Source organism: Platalea leucorodia (assembly GCF_965183815.1).
Source record: "Platalea leucorodia genome assembly, chromosome: 2".
Classification (NCBI taxonomy): domain Eukaryota; kingdom Metazoa; phylum Chordata; class Aves; order Pelecaniformes; family Threskiornithidae; genus Platalea; species Platalea leucorodia.
Window position 1 is genome coordinate 115,374,044 of NC_138824.1, and position 12,954 is coordinate 115,386,997.

Genomic DNA, 12,954 nt, shown 5'->3' on the forward strand with positions numbered 1-12,954 from the left:
GTTCAGCCCTGCTGCAATGATGTCCTTCATAAGAAGGCCAACTCCATCACCAGCAAACCTCTCTTTCCAGGCTGATACTTAAACAAAGGTATTTCAAGCATACACAGGGTGTAGAAGAGAGGGGGAAAGGAGAGGAGTTTATGCAGGGCTGATATGGGAGCTTTACCCTGGCAGTGACATTAAATGTGCGTGACACAGCTGAAGACAAACGTGTGTTAACAGACAAACACCGCCAGGAACAAAAATGAGATGAAAAGGGAGCTAAAGAAAGCAAACACCATGAAATTCGCACTACTCAGAGAAATGGTGTTATCTTATTGCAACCGCACCACAGCTGCACATCTGTGGCCGTGCCGTGTGCTGCTGTGCACGGCCCTTCCTGGGACAGAGTTTACAGTGGGGGACAACATGCTGTGGGGTGGGACAAGGGACAGGACATAGACCAGGCAGTACAGCTGTGTTAACTTCTTTCCAGGCAGCTGGGATGAGACACGAACACACAGCATGACCGTATCAGCCTCCTGGCCACATGTGATGAGCCCTCCCACCACCCACCCCAACCACCGCATTTAGCTTTCAAGGCTAAAACACCACTTGTCCAGGGCTAGGAAACCTCAGTGAGAGCTGCTGAGCAGCATAAGACATTGCTCGATAGGCCAGACAGGAGGGAGAGAAACAAAATGTAGTGGCAGCTGCCAACCAAATTATGGATGGGCCAGCAAGCCATCCAGTGGGTTTGCTGTGGTGGACTGCAAAAGGGCCTATGATAAATCCAAGATTCCTGACTTGAATTTTTGCTGTCTCCCTTGCCCTGGTCCTGACCACCTCTTTCTTTACTCCCCAGCCTGAGACACAGAGAGAAAGTGTCAGTAGGTTGCAGATAACGCCACTGCATCAGTTTAGGCTCAATGTATGTTTGAGGTACGGGTAGAAATTTTCCGTGTGATGGGAAAAGCAAGCTAAGGGAGCATCAGACTGACACCGCAAATGAACCTGGCGTATCTATGTGTCTGTGCTGGGTCTCCTTGCCCCTAGCAGGGAAAGACCACCCGGCATTACCCCTAACATGAAATACCCTTGGAAGAGTCACAAGCTCTAAAGCCATGCCTCCTCACCTCGTGCTGCCATTCCCAGGGTGGTCTCACACTCGGGCACCTTGGCACCCTTGTCAGCTGCCCTCATGACATTCGCCTCCTTCCCCTGTGAAAGTAAAAATACCAGATCCAAACACGGGCACTGGTGAGAACAGAACAACCTCCCCAAGGTGGGGAGCAAGGCTGGGAACTGGGTTCCCACTTCCCTGGTCCCTGGCCGCCCTGCCTGGACTCTCATGGCACTGTTACTCCACGGGGCAGCACGTCCCTTCCTCTTCCACCCCGCTGTGACATGAAGCAACTCTGGTTACTCCTCTGGCCAGCTCTGCTCCCCAACACACACCAGCGAGCCATCGCAGTCCTTTCTGAAAGACAGGTAGCTCTCACAACAGTGAAAGGTTTTAAAAACACTTGCAACCATAACTCTGGCCAAGATGCTGCACGTGAGAAAACTTAGGAAAAAAAAAAACATCCTAGAGTCATGTCAAAACTGTATTAAAAAAGTCAAACTTCCGTAATGCATCAAGATCTAAACTAGCCATCCCTTAGGGCTCCAGCTCAAGCATGTGAAATCCTCTCTCCGTCCTTGGAAGGGGAGCACCCCAGGGGAAAGCAGATCAAGAAATCCTGAGAAGCACTGAGGAAGCCTCAGCGGGCTGCCAGCAGCAGGGACCCAGCTTCAAGGGCACTGAACTTCACCGCCTGGGCTAAAACACCATGTCTCTCAGCTTGGGGGCAGTGATCAAAACCATCGATCTCCTCTGATGGCTAGCTGCTAGAGCTGAAGACGGACATGTGTATGTGTACACAAGCTGTCAGCATGCACCGTGCTTGTAATGACCAACTACCGATAACCTGCTCAGGAGGAGCCCAGGCTGCTCTAAGGTTTTGGACAAAGGACACCACCAAGCTAATGAGCTGCTGAGCACCGCAGCACTGTTGACCTAGCTACCAGCATCTTAAATAGACAGAGATTTTCAGTGTAGACGCACAGTATTCGCAATTCATAACCATAAAGACATGCACCCCTTCCCTTGAAACAGGTTTAAATCCTGAAGCCAAGGCCATTTGCAAAGCAAAATAACCCAGGTACTTCTGCCTGCCTCCATGAACCACATGACTGGCAGCCAGCAGTATATCAGACTGGCAGAGGAGGGAAAGCTGTCATTACCTGGTATTCAAACAGCTCACGATTTAGCCTGCTCGTGCTCGCCAGAATTTAGGCTGCCTCAAACAGGAAGACCACAACCTCAGCCAAAACTAAGGAACTTGAAGCAACTTGAAAAACTGAGGAGTAGCAGGAAACCTGGGCCAGAGCAGAAACATTAAATACAGTTCACCTTGCCCACATGCAGAATCAGCCGTAATCCAAGTGTCTCTGCTGACGCCCAGGGGTCCCGATGAGCAACTCGTTCACTTGAAGATGCAATGCCAAGAGACACAACAACGCCACAGAGGAGGTGTTGGGAATCAGGTGGAAAAAACATTTTTCAGGGCCTTGACAGTGGCCCAGAGCACTCCCACTGCAAGAGGAATTTCTTTAAAAAGCACTCTCGCTGGGGATTTATGAGCGAACATGACTGTATATTTTACAGTACATTCTTATGGCCTCATCGGTCAATAATCTGCATTTAACTCAGTCCCTTCAGAGTGTGATGGGCCATAACGCTTGTGGAACAGCTGCTACATGCTGAAATAATAATCAAGGAAGCAGAGAGCAGAGCTGATAATTGACTCTGCTAATGTGCAAGTCGGGACTTCGAGTTATTGATCAGATGTGCTTCGGTGGCTTATCAAGAGCCTGATCTTCCATGCCTGGAGGTTATTGACTCCGCTGTTACCAAGAAGGGGGTCCTCTCTTCTCCCTATATACTCCCTTTTTTGACCATCACCTATTCTGGATTTCTTTCAACATTTCCTCTGGGACTGGTCTAACACAGACCCCTGAAATTGCCTGGCAAAGCAGCTTTGTCCCTGCTGCCAGCCTGCTGGTGTCCTACACACCCAGATCTTCAGTATCAGGGACATAAACATGCAATGCTGAGGAGGCAATGACTCACTCCTTGGTACCTCTTCCTGGCAACATCCTTGACATAGGTATCCCCTCCCATCAACCTCTTTTCCTTCTACCCTCGAAGTGAATCCATCACTTTTACCCCTTCAGGTCTTCCACCCACCTCTCCTCCTCCTTCTTGAGTAATCTAAGCTTCACTGCAGCTTTGGCACATTTATCTCTTTCCCCAGAAGTTACCATGCCATGGCTGATCAAGGTGTTGCACTGGCACCTCATCTCCCACACCACCACTGACCACCTACTTGCCCACCTCCTAGCCAGTGTTGGAGCCTTAGCGATAAGGCACTTCCTGCACTGTTAGCCAGATGTCTGCAGCCACGTCTTGAACATGCCCTTGCAAAAAGCCTGGTGAAAAAGCTAAATAAATTATGTCAGACAGTTCTTCTTTCTCAGCTAATTCACCGGTTTGTTCAAAGACTTGCAAGAGTTCAGGAAATGCAGTTTCCTTTTGCAGAATCTCTGCAGGTTGCACCTCCGAGCAGTCTTACCCGTGTAAGCTTCACGGCCAATTCTCCTAATTTGCTAGGTACTGCATTCATTTGCATGCATGTCAAACAGGCCTGTAATTCTCCACATCATCCCAGGAGCCGTTAAAAATGGGAGTACAACAGTCTCCATCCTTATCAAATGCTGCTTTTTCTTCTGCTTTTTTTTTTTTTGTGGCGTAGTTTTTTTCTTCAAGGAGAGAAGAAATATTTCTTTTCGAGATGCAGCCCTTTCATCCTCGTGTTCCCAGAGACCTCTTGGCTGTACGCCATCATGACCTGGCAGCTTACCGATATTTATACAGTCTGGTTGTTCCAGCTCCTCCTCTCAGTCTCTGATGCTATCTCATGCTCTTTGTCCAGAAAAGAGCAAGGTCTGAGTAAGCACCTCTAGAGCCACCTTTGTAGTGGAAACTAATGTGAAGGAATTATTTAGCCCTTCAACATCATCTTTAGTTTCCTTAATTACTCTCTTTTAAGTACAAGTGAATCAAACAATCCTCAAATATTTAAGCAGACCTCCTGGTATGGGTTACTTGGGAAATCAGTGCTTTTACACCTCTAGGCTTCTGCACGCTTAAATGCATTTTGATCTTCTAAGACTGGGAAAAATGCTGTCCAGTGAAGGGCATGAAGGGCTTAGTCTGGGTTGTCCAAAAACACTTATGAGATGTTCTAAGCAAGTACCTTCACAAGAGTCTTTAGCAATTCAGTGAAGGAAGGTAAAAGAAGAGTCAGTGGCTGAAATTTAGAGCCAGACAAGCGCTATCAGGAAAAAAAGCCATGTACTTTTGCTGGGAAGATAATTACCCACTGTAGTTCACTCCAAGGGAGGGGCTGGAGTCTCTCCGTCTTATCATCTTCATCACAGCAACACCATTCAGACCTAACATAAGATACCTGGGTGAAAAACTCTGTCCCGACCGAGGTCAGCCAAAATGCTCTGGCGGCCTTCCCGACTCCAAGTCCCATGCATAGCCCCCCCGACGCACATCGCCGCGCTCAGCCCCTGCTCCCTCCAAGACACCAGCCAGACCAGCCGCTGGGAGCAGCCATGCAATGTGATTAATGGCCACACAGCACCTAAACGGGTCCTCTCACTCTCCTACATCACCCTGAAAGGACCTGAAGAAGGGCAGGCAAGGCGTCCCATGCCACCATCCCAGTGCAAGGAGTCCTCAGGGTCCCTCAGGGCTAGATGACGTGCAGGCAGGGCTAACGGAGAACCACAAGTTGCTGGCCCTCTGTAAAAGCTTTTAAGAAGTGACTAAGAGAGGTGCGACGTGTGGCCTGCTGACAGGGTGGGAAGACAACCACAGTGCTGAGCTGTCAGTCAGGCGGCAGCTGCAAGTCACGCCACCAGCGAGACTGAGCCAGTGGTGGCGGCGGCAGCCGGCGGCACCGCATGGAAGTGGTTAGCTGCGCTTCGCCTCCCGGCACACACGACTACCAAGGCTGGCCTGCCCGGCGGTGGGGCAGCGAGCCCCCCGGCAGCGCCAGCCCCTGCTGGGGAGGTGGTCTGAGCAGCGCGGCCGGTGCCCAGACGCATCCGTGGGTAAGAGGTCTCAGATGCTAGCCTGGGGAGCACAGGACCTCTGTCTGGCGGTGAAATGACCACATGTTTTGTGAACCGAGCTGCAGCGAGAGCTGGGGGCTGCCCTGCAGGAGAGCGGCTGCGTCTCGCAGCATGCTCCTCCTGACTTAGTGTCACCTTCGCCAAGCTCAAAGCTGAACAGATGCTCTTCCAGGCCCAGGCAGAGCCCCTTACAAGGCCAGCAAAATACTTCTCTCTCTAGCTAATACTGATTTTCAGATATGAACTTCTTCAGCCCACAAAGATGTGGCAGGATCCTGCTGGCAATTATGTTGGTTTCGACCACCAAACCAAAAGCCCATGGTGATTTCTTCCAGATTTGCCATGGTTTGGTGATTCTCAACATTCTGAAGCAACAAATCATGGTTTTAGTTTGACTTTCTTGTAGATCACCCTGCAGCCTTCTTGTCCGTCTCTTAACCAGAAACCCTACAAGGACCCTCTCTTCCTTGGATCACTCCTTACTGCTCTGTGGGCCATGGCTCTTGGGCCAGTGTCACAGCTCTGCAAGCCACCCTTCTTCAATTCCTCCTGAACATGAATCAAAAACAGAGACTTGTCCTAACCCAGAGTTGGATTTCAAAGGAAAAGATGGGATTCAACAGCCAACGGAGCTGATAACAGCTAATGGACTTCAGGTGGAAGTCTGGCACTCCTCCCTGCCCACCATCATACCTCTTTGTGGGGAGGATGGGACAGATTGAACTTGCCAAAATCTAGCTGAAGAGTCCATAGGTTGCTTCCACCAGATGACAGATGTCCCGTGGGCTCTGCTCCCCCTCTGTCTGCAGAAGAGAAGCATAGCTTCCCATCCAATGCCAACCTGCCAGATGCTGTGGGACACACCCATGTTTCCACAGCTCTGTATGTCCCTTCTCATTTTCCAGGCTGTCTTTCTGACTGGATTCGTCTACTGCCAGATGTTGCCCACCTTGCTGAGTCTGTAGCTCATGCAGCTGCTAGATTTTCACAGAGGTTCAAAGTTTTTACCAAGAGTAGCAAAAAGTTGACAAGATGCTTGCAGTTTTTCTGTGGCTGACAGAGTGCTGAGTTGCAGCAAGGGGAACAGGAAGGCTCTTGTTCAGCTGGCTCCCATGATGCCTGAAAAGCTAAGAAATAGCCAGGCAGGCAGGGGAGCTGAGTGGGTCAGCTGAGGGTCAGCTCTGCAACTCAGAGATGTGGAAGTTGGGGATTTTGAAAAGAAAAATGGCATTTTACAGAAGACGACGTAAGCAGTTTCCACACAAGCATCAGGAAAATACTTTCCAAATGCCTGGGCCAGCTGGACAGAGCCTTGCCTGGAAGGTGGGTATGCATAGAGCCCACGGTGGCGGGCAGCAAATCTGCAAGGCAGGAGCTGCAGCACTGGTGCTGGTGACCTCCCCCAGCCCCAGGCCTCAGCGCTTCCCACGAGAAAGGAGAAGCTGCTGCTCTTGCAGAGGTGTGGAGGCCACATGTCACGGCACCTTGAGGTTCCTGTTGCATCAAAGACTTCCTGACTGACATTGCAATTACTTTGTCCACCCTCAGCATGCAAACAACCCCTGCCACCCGTGCTTGGTGGCTGGCTTCCCTCTCCCCAGGGTGATGGCAAGGCACTGCAGCATGGCAGCCAGCCCAGTTGAATAGTACCCTCTGCAGAAACACAAACCCTGCATACAAACCATCCACCCTTTAGGGCTCTCCTGACTTTGGTTGGATGGAGGCACTCAAGGACCAGGGTGAGTCCTGGTGGACAAGATGAATGCAAGTCAGCAGTGCGCCGCTGGAGCAACAAAGGCAAATCAGATCCTGGGCTGCATCCGCAGGGACATTACTAGCAGAGATAGAGACGTGATCATCCCACTCTACCCAGTGCTTTTCAGGTCACATCTAGCGTACTGTGTCCAGTTCTGGTCCTCACAATTCAAAAAGGACATGGACAGACTAGAAAGGGTCCAAAGGAGGGCCACAAAGATGATCAAAGGGCCGGAGAACCTGCCCTATGAGGAAAGACTGAAGGAGTTAGGTCTTTTCTCCCTGAAGAGTCAGTGGGGACCTCCTCACAGTTTTCCAGTACCTAAAGGGTGGCTACAAATTAGGCAGAGGCTCTGTCTTCACAAGGAGCCACATGGAAAGGACAAGGGGCAACAGGTACAAGTTGCACCAGGAGAGATTTCATCTTGATATAAAAAAATACATTTTTTACAGTGATGACAATTGATCACAGGCACAACCTCCCCAGGGATGTGGTGGAGTCCCCATTGCTGGAAGTTTTCAAGATGCAAGTGGACAGGGTGCCAGATAATCTCGTCTAGACTTCCTTTCCCACAAAAGGCTGGACCAGATGATCTTTCGAGGTCCCTTCCAACCTGGGCTCTTCTATGCTCCTATGAGACTCGTCCTGTCTCCAGACCCCAGCCTCCCTCCAAGTCTGTGCACCTCCTGGACCCTGTGCAGCCCCACTCCCAGGCAGTTCCCCTGCTACCCAGGGACACTGCCTCCAGCCATCCCTCCCAGGGTCCCCTCCCCTGCCTCTTACGAGGGGGAACCATGACTGCCCCGTCCCCAGACAGTATGTGTCCTTGACAGGAGAAGTGTTGTCTCTACTTGCAGACCCCTCTCTGCTTCTTTTCTTCTGCAGGAGGGTTTGTTCCCTCGCTCATCCCCTCATCTCCTCCTGAAAAAGCAGAGAATAAAAAGGGAGACAAGCCTGCCACTTTGGTGCCCCTAGTCAGAAGGGTGCAGGGAGTGGGAAAGGCTGTATTTAAGAACCTACCTGAAGGATTTTGGATATCCCACCCACATACCCATTCAGCCGGTAGATCCAGACTCCTCTGTGTCATTTATCCTAATCTGTCCCCTTGCGCTGCATAGCAATCACCCATCACCAGGAGATCACACAAATCCTACACCCACAAGAGCACACAGATCACCAGTCACAACCCTGTCCCAAATAAATCACGGCTAATCTACCTGTTGTAGAGGAAGAGGCAACAAATCTCCTGCTGACCAAATAGAGCCAGGGAAGTGCTTTAGAAAGAGTGCTGCAAAACATGGCCAACAAGGAAACATAGACTTTGGCTACAGGGCAGCTCCCAGCACTGGAGAGACGGTGCTGGTAGTTACCCACAGGTTTCACCATACGTGTGTGTACGCATCTCTGTTGCCCACCCTGCCCTACCTGAATTCGGAAATAGCTCCCCTCCAGCTCAGCAAGGAACATTTCTGCACTGGATTTTCTAACCTCCGTCCCATCAACAGGGACCAGATCTGGGGATGCTGTGCTGGATCACACTGTTCTGGATCTTTCATCCTGCTCCACAGCATCTGCAAATGAGATGGAGGTGTAAATGTCTGATCCAAACCTGAGCCAACTGCCTCGAAGGTTCAGAATGAGTTTTTGGTCCTAATCCATTACTAAATGCTGGAAAGTTCAGAGTGCCTTACAAGCCTGCTAATGAAGCAAGTGCAATAGGGAGAGAAGTAAGAATCCCATTTCTGTGCCAAAAAAAGTTAATTCAATTTTGTAGAGAAACTGCATAGTCAATACTGGGCATCCTGTGATCACTCGGTTCCAGTCTGCTCTTTTCCTTCCCTAACAGGATTTTCCCAGTACTACTTACCTCATCAGCCTTTCATTGCTACTAAGCCAGGATTCCCAGACAATCTGTCCCACTGCCTCAAAACAACTTTCTGTCTATCACTAACAGGTCTGCAGCACCCATATGTCCTGCAGCCTCCACTGCTAACAACAGTCTTAATCTTCTTCCTTAACACCGGTTATCAAAGTAACACTCTGAGGCAGGAATAGATGCTAAATACCAAATCATTAGCAGAAAACAGAACTGATTATGAAAAAAATAGCCAAGAGTAAGAGATCTCACACTGGATTAAAAATAGACTTTTTTTTTTTTTTTTTTTTAATTCATTCTCATGACTTCAATTTGGCATGCAAACAGCAGGCTTTGCAAGCTCAGAAGGGAAATGTGGCTGGCTCGGAGGCCGGCAGAGATGCCCCGCCTGGGGATGTACCCCCCCAGCTCACGCCTGCAGCGTGGAGGAAGGTGTGCCCAGCACCACGGCTTGTTTCGTGGGCCTGGGGCACTCCGAGGGGAGATCTAGACAAGACCGGCTGGGGAGTGAGCAGGGTTACCTTCTGCACTGGGTGGTGGTCACTGCTCGGTATGTGGGATCAGAGGCCCCGCTTGGACCAAAAAGGTGACAAAAGCTGCTCTTCCCATGCAAATCTGTTCTACATTTTGTGTGCTGACATAGGGCATGGGCCTCCTCAGTGATTTGAAAGCATCCAAGGAGAAAGACTGTCCATCAGGCACCTGCAGCTCCCCTCATTGGTCTTGCTGGAGGGATGTAATTTCCTTTGACAGCATCCTTTCCATAGACTTTGAAAAGCTTGGAGCTGAAAACCACCACCGAATGAGAGACATAACTGCTGCCATTACTAGCGTGTGCTTTTGATAGTATCAGCATGGCAGGCACCGACAAAACAAAAAATTTGTCCCAAAGCGGGGAGGAGGAGGGGAGGATGCCTGCAAAGCGAGTGTGGCTCTCAGCAAGCACTAAGAAACAATTGAATCTCCAGGAGATGAAGCGTGTCTTCCATCTCCCTGTCAGAGAAAATTTTGAGAAAGAATAGTTTCCAGCTGTAAGGGAAGACTGAAGCCCAGCAGTGCTAAGGGGCAGTTTCAGCTGCTGCTGCCCCTTTGCTAATGACCTGGGCTCCAGCACCAGCTTCACCCTCAGTGACTGTCACCACCCCGCTGCACATCAGGGCCCGGTTCAGCGACAGCACTGGTGGCCTGGTGGGTGACAAGCGAGGGAGATTGTTCACAGGGACTCAACAGCAAGTCAACAGTTTCCACGTCGAACATTACATTAAGATGGATCATTTAAATGCCTTGAGAGTTTATTTTGGCTGGGACAGGCACAGGGGCTCAGGGGAGGGAACAAGAAAACTAGATACAATTTCCATGAGGATTATTTGTTCTTCAGCATCTGAAGAGAGTCCCAAAGCGCTATCACCAGTAGGTTCAAATTCATTACGTGAGGCTCTATAGTGCTGCTGGGAAATGCTGGGGGGGGGGGGGGGGCTGCAAAGAGACACCTCCCCAAATAAAAAGTTGAAAACCAGTGTGAAATAAAGAGGGAATAAGAAGATGGAAAGTTTGTGCGAAGAAGAGCAGCTGCAGCTTGGCTACACAAAAGCTTCGTCTATTCCAAGTATAGCAAATGGGAATAAAACTCTGAGTCAGACCTTATTTGTCCTATTAATTTGGCTGAGTATAAAGTCACAACAGAGGGAAAAAAAGATACACAAAACAGCCTTAAATAGCTTAAACTAAAACCAATCATTTACTAGCACACAGTCACAATAAAAGCAATTAGCATGCAAGATATTAAGAACCTATCCCATCTTTAAAATGTCTATGGGCCATAAATAGAGGTGCACAAAAGATAGATTAGGAACAAATCTTAACCTCTTATGCCATCAATTCTCAAGTTAATTATCTGATAATCACCATGGCATTCATTTACAGAATAAATATCCCATGTAAATTTAAATCTGCATGTAAATAGAAAAAGAGTTAATTAACGAAACAATAAAGTACCCAGCAATGTAAACACTCTGCTGACTCCACTCCCCATTAGTGGGAAGAGTCTGCTGGAACTTTGTGCTGAAATCCCAGACTGAACCACTGAGGTCTGTGCTTTTAGCAGCAAAAGCAACACGTGCTGTCATAAAAAATAAGCTGCAAGTTTGTCAGTGGTGAGGAAGCGCAAGAAAGCCCGGATCCCAATTCAACACAGCTTGTCCTTATTTCTATCTCCATCAAATAAAGCACATAAGCCTCCATGGAAATCACATGCTTGCAACCAGAGCTGAATAGGGATAAGCAAAGAACACGCTTAAATATTTTGCAGAATTAGATCCACAATCTTCATTTCATACTGCAATAATTCATTTGCAGAAAAATCTGTTTCTATGGAAACTTATTTTGGGTCCAGCAGAGAGATTTTTTCCCTTTGATTCTCACTTTTGGAGTCAGTCTTTCCTCCTGTCTCCTTCTCTAGAGATGTTCTAAAAAAGCAGATTTCTGATTTCTTTGCCTGTTTCACAGCAAACTACTGTGTCTAAGTTCCCTCATTTGTCAAGCAAAGAACATTCTCAACTATGCTATTGTGAGGGTGTGAAGTCCTTGAATGGGTGATGCTGTAGAAAAAGAAAGGATAAGCTAAAAACTTCACCTTGCCTAGTGGCCTACAGATTAACTCTACTGAAAGAGGATTCTCATGCTTTTGGAAGCATTTTTAGAAAAAAAAAAAAAAAAAAAAAAAGCCCTGATAAGCAGTATAAAAGGAAGAGAAAATATGAGGGGGTATGTGCCTTCTTTTGCATCTTATACAGCTATATGTACAGCTATGAAGTAAACATAGCGTAAGAACTTTTAAAAAGTCCAGATGGTCAGACTGTCTACTTCCTCATCTTGTCTAAGCAATGGCCAAAAGCACAGGCAGCAGACAAAAGTAGAGCAATCATATGTGATACTTCCCCAAACCTCTACCAATCCACAGCTCAGGACTTACCGGGATGGCTACTTCATGGTTAGCAACGCTCAGTAGATTCCCTTCTTGTTCGTTTTCTCCTGGAAAACACAAAATTACAGCACAACATCCCATAACAAGGAGCTTTCCAACTTAACTTCATGTTGTGTGAAAACCCTGCTCCTTTTCATTGCTTTCCTTTTGAGGCTGCTGCTGGCTAGCTTCTGCAGCGTCCCGCTGCTCTCATGCAGGGAGAGGAGGAAAGACCAACTGCTGCCAATCCTTTCCTTGCCACTTGAGACCTCTCTCACAGCCTGGGGTCATCTCCCCATCTGACTGCTAGTGAAGAATTTAATAAATATCCCTTTAGACATTCATTCTTCAAAACAGGTCAGATCTTTGCATGTAACAGAGGCTGAGGAAGATGCAGTTGTCCAGCATGAGCTACCAGGCTCCCAGATCACAGCTTCTGGCTTGATGACCCCATTCCCAGGAGCCTCTGGGTCTGCCCCAGAACGGCCTCGTCCGTCGAGTCACAAGTTTTGTCTTGTTCAAGTCCAATTAAACGTCCAAGTGATAGCACAAAGTGAGCTACTGAGCCTCCCATACCTTTGCCTCACCTGGGGAACACACCAAATTGATGTTCACACTCCAAGACCAAAGAGCAGGATGACCTTGCATTGCCTGTACAGGATGCGTGCCTTAAAACATAAATGCTTACTAGCAGGACAGCATGTTCATAGCTTTCTCTCTAGGCACAGAGGGGCTAGGGGCTTAGCCACAAGCATAGCTCCCCAAGGATGGAAAGCAGGGGACTTTGTGCCACACTGATGGTGGTGAGAGTTACCCCGCGACATCCCCATCCTTCCTCCCTGTCTCTTTAGACCTTCAGTAATTCCTCTCTGAATTGCCTGCCTCTCCTAGCATTATCAGGCAGAAGCGTACGTCCCACTTCATTAAGCCTGTAAGCCACTGGCTGGATGATATCTGACTTGCATCCGTTTGCAATTTAAAACGGGCATTTGCTTCAGATCAAAGCGGCAGTGGCAGCAGGAACAGAAATTAGCATCTCACGGTCTCTCTCTCTCCGGTTTCATTGCCACAGTGTGTCTCCCTCATTACCAGGGAAATGAAACGTCTTTACAGTTCAGGCTGCCTCTGCCT